This window comes from Myotis brandtii, unplaced genomic scaffold (genome assembly GCF_000412655.1).
Source record: "Myotis brandtii unplaced genomic scaffold, ASM41265v1 scaffold450, whole genome shotgun sequence".
NCBI lineage: Eukaryota > Metazoa > Chordata > Mammalia > Chiroptera > Vespertilionidae > Myotis > Myotis brandtii.
In genome coordinates, this window is record NW_005367210.1 from 1,158,040 (window position 1) to 1,162,498 (window position 4,459).

Sequence of the window (4,459 nt, forward strand, 5' to 3'; positions counted from 1 at the left end):
CGCGCAGTTACTTCCGAACGCGGAAGCGGCTGGTGCGGAGGGAAGGGAACCGTGGCTTCTGAGACCTTTGGTCTTTCTCCTTTAAACCTCCGCATCTCAGCCCACAGCCCTGCACGTGTGAAGCCCGGGGGCCGAGGAGACCTTGAACCCCAAACCCGCCTGCCATCAGCGGTAAGTCTCGCGTCCCGGTGAGACCTCTGACCCCGAGGGCTTCGCTGCGGGATTGAGACCCGCGTTCCCTGTGGCTGAAACTGTGGAGTCCTCTCTGCCTGCGGTCTGTGGTTTTCCTGCTAAAACCGTTCACGGGCAGCCCTCCCCCCCAGGCCATTAAAGTGTTGGGAGATGGAGTCAAACCCTCTCTCCCCTCCGCAGCCTCGCAGTTCCCGGCCTGTAGAGCCGGATTCCTCCCTGGCCTGGGAGTATAGACCCCCCCCTTTCCAGTTGCTCCCCTCCCGCCACGCCCCACTTAACGAGTAGGAGGCCGGTTCCGAGGGAATGTGCACGTTTCAGTAAGGTGGGATGTAGGACAGAAGAACACGGGGTGTCCCACGAAGCGGTCACCTCCCCCCACGCAGGGATTGGCTTCGTGGAAGGCGTGACTGCGACGGCGTGGCCCTGAAAGGGGCGCCATGCGGGTGAGTGGGAATCAGAGAAAGAGATAATGAGAAGAAATAAAGTAGTGAGAGGGCAGAAAGGTCAGTGAGGGGGCCCATGAGGAGTCCGCAAAGTTGAGGACGTGGAAGGTCCTTGCAAATCGACTGTAGGTATGAAAGAGGAACTCGGGGAAAGTGGTAAATGGAGAACAAATAGAGACCATGGAGGAAAGGGGGGAGCTCTAGAGACGTGAAGGGGAGCAAAAGGGTGAGGAGCCCTTGGTCAGAGGTGTGGCCCCGAAGGGCGAGGTACCTGAGATTGAGAGAGTCAGGAGAAAAAGTTGGATGAGACCAGTGCAGGGGCTGGAAGGGAGGAAGGGATGACCGAGCCCAGCAAGAATCAGCACTGTGAGCTGTGCCAGGCGGCGGTGCCAGGGAGGCTGGCAGGAGAGGTGGAACCAGAAGGGAAGCAGAAGGGACACTGGGATGGGGGGAGAAAGGCGAAATGTATGGAGGTGGGGAACAATCAGAGAGATTAGGGAGAAAGGGCTACTGAAGGCGACGGTTCCAGCAATTTCACGGAACAGGTATAGGAAAGGAATAGAATAAAGGGGAGAGGGGAGTCAGGAGCGAAGGGGGAACACAGGAAAGGACAGTGGAGAGAAACAAAGGAAAGAGAGCGACCTAAACGGATTGAGAAACAGAAGTGGAGGAGGAAGGGTACCCAGTTCTGGGTGAGTGGAAAACTGATGGGATGTGGGTGATTAAGTTGTGATGTGTTGACTTGTGGCTTTATGACCTACTTAATTTAATATTTGTATTTCAGTTATACAGATGCAAACGAGAATTGCAAGGTCCAGTTTATAAGGCTTGCTCATTTTATAAATGATAAAATGGTTATTTGCGTCAGCAGAGAGCTTTCATTTGCAGCCCTCGTTCAGCCAGAGGGGAGAGTCAATCCTGGATCTCTTCCCATTTCCTGGGATGGGATTAGCATGGTGAACTGGGACAAGAATGACCAAGTCTATCCCGCATTATGTTTTTTCAAGGAGTATTAAAAGTGATGGTTTTTTATTTCTTTGAAATGGATTTACTTTTTCCTTTCTATTGCTGTTACATTTATTTCACTGTTTTTTAAAAAGTATTTTGAAATAGCCCTAACTGGTTTGGTTCAGTGGATAGAGAATTGGCCTGTGGACTGAAGGGTCCCAGGTTTGATTCTGGTCAAGGGCATGTACCTCAGTTGCAGGCACATCCCCAGTAGGGGGTGTGCAGGAGGCAGCTGATCAATGTTTCTCTCTCATCATCCCTCTCTGTTCCTCTTGTAAAATATCAATAAAAAAATATTTAAAACAAAATATATTGAAATAAATTCTTGTTGAATTTCCACTTTGTTGTAAATTTTCATTTACTTCTGAAATAAGCATTGTTGACATCTCATTACCAGCTCTTACCATTCTTTTCTAAATATAGGGCAGCTTAAATTAAAAAATAAAATTAACCCTGTAAGTCATTATATTTTTGAAAATTTGAATTGTTTTCCCTTCTAAATATATTGTATCTAGTTTAGATCATGTGCTTTGCATTCTTTCTCTCCTTTAAAATATGTGGGAACATCCATTGGTATACACAAATGATTGGGCTGTTTCAGTGTACACTTAGTAAGGATGGCTATGTTCTTGAGAGAACCTAGTTTTACTGGGTTAGTATAATATTCAAAGTTTTAAAAACTCCATTTATATGATTTGTTAAATTAGTGAGCTGTGAGCTACAAGGATATTCCTCTAAATCCCTTTTCTCCATTCTCTGAAAATGTTGAAGGATGGACATGAAACTTTGTTCCAAGAGAGCTCATCTGTTCATGGTGAAGGAATTTGATCAAGCTATTTCCAAAGGTAACATGTTTTTCAAAGTTTTCAGTGCCAAAACCTAAGTGCACAATCATATGTTTTAAATAATTCGCTGTGAATACCTGGAAAAGATGCAGGAAATGCTTGTGTCTCTTTAATAGACCTGTGGACAGACAGTCCTATTAAGGTAGACGGAGTATTATTAGTGCCTTTTGGACAGACAGATCAGGAAATTGAGGCAGTAGAATGAAAGGCTCAGATGCTGGAAGCGGAAAGCCATGAGTCAAGTCAAATCTTGGCTCTGTGACGCACAAGCTGTGTGAGTTTTGGCAAATTATCTACCTTGGGGTCAGCATCTGAGAAATGGGATAATAAAGGCTCCAACTTTGCAACTAAGTGTGTGAATTTATAGAAAGCCCAGCACAAGACCTGTGTCACTGAGGTGCTATGTTTGCAACGTGTTTCTTGTTAGCTCCCTGTGCTTATCAGGAACCCACTGGGACTTTCCTACTCTCACCCCCTTCAATCCACCTGCCTCCTGTCCCCACACCTGTTTCCAGGTTCTTTCTTCCGTCACAGGCATCCCATGATGCTGCTGCCCTGAGTAGGAAGTCCCAGCACCTTTGCCTGGTGTTTGAGGCCTTGGTCTTCCTGTGGCATTTTTCAGAACTTCTCCCACACCCATCCCAGTCTGACCAAAGTTACTGGAACACCCTGAGCATTTTCATTTTTAAAGGGCGTTGCATAGGGTTCCCCTCCCCATGATCCATGAGACCACACCCTGTGATATTACCCTATTTAAAGAAAGGATCCTGGCTATTAGACTGTTGGGCCCAAATATCTCCCTTATGGCCCTTTACACTCACAGTTCCCACTGAGCTCACTGTCTTTTCTAATCTTCCTCTTTTCCCAGCATCCCCTCTGTCCACTCTAGTCACTGGAGAAGACCCATGGTCCTCTGTGCCAACAAGTGCCCACCCCCATTCTCTATCCCTCTTTCTCCGGGTTTCAGAGCCCTGAATTGACCCATTCTCTCCTTTCCATCTCCATGGTTTCAGGTGGTTCAGCTTCTGTCCTCTGTCCCTCAGCCTTCTTCTAGCCTCTTCTTTGGTCTCCAGTGTCTATCATCCAGTCTGTCCCCCTCTCATGGTTCTAAAGGGGTCTTCCTGTATCCAGAGCTGACCTACCCTCCCCTGCTTACAGCCCTCTCATTCCACCTGTCCCTTCAACAGTGTCCAGGGTCCTCAGTTTAATGAGGAACTCACCAAGACAAGTTAGTGTCCACGAGCCGCAGGAGGTAGGAAGCCATAAGGCAGCATTGGGTGCCTGGGACCCCTCTACGTCTTCCTTCACCAGTGCAGGCATCAAGCAGGTACTAGCAGCAGGAGCAGAGGGGCCTGAGGGATTGTAAGGGATGTGTTCCATCAGACCCTGGGTTTTTTTGGGGGGGGTCGTAGGGAGGAGGAGTCCGAGAGAAGAGAGGTAGGTGGTGATTGAGGAGAAGTGCTAGGACAGGGAAGGAAAGAAAGGCCTGCCTGGTGCTGGTTGTGTAACCTCGGGAGTACTCCTGGCGCACTGTGGCTTAGGCTCCACATTGGTAACATGGGCACAATGGTTACCACGTAATGTTGTCTGTTGTCACAATTAATGACTCTGCAGAAAGAGCTTAGAACAGCCTGGCCCTTAGGAAGATTGCATTTTATTTTGTAATTGGAAAAATGTGTTGCTATTGGTTTTCTATCAAATTGTTTATTCCTCTTCTTAATATCCTGTGAGAGTTACATGGGTGACAAGAATCTTATATGTCTAATTCATTGCCAGAACCTATTAGTTAGAGCTCATTAAATAATATTCTAATAGTTTCATGAAATATTTCAATGAATGGATAGATAATAAAACATGCAGTGTATGAAGCTAAGATGGCCCATTGGAGCCCACAGATCAGGCTCCCTTTGCTCCTTCTACACTCCATCTCCTGCTGTCTCCCCCTCCCTGCATCAGCTGCAGGCACAGGGG

At 47.4% G+C, this 4,459-nt stretch overlaps 2 pseudogenes; both read left to right on the plus strand.

The window, feature by feature from the left end:
- The window catches only part of LOC106723620, a 22,287-nt pseudogene that overhangs the window by 2,019 nt on the left and 15,809 nt on the right, over window positions 1-4,459 (plus strand).
- The window catches only part of LOC102255918, a 100,197-nt pseudogene continuing 95,828 nt past the window's right edge, over window positions 91-4,459 (plus strand).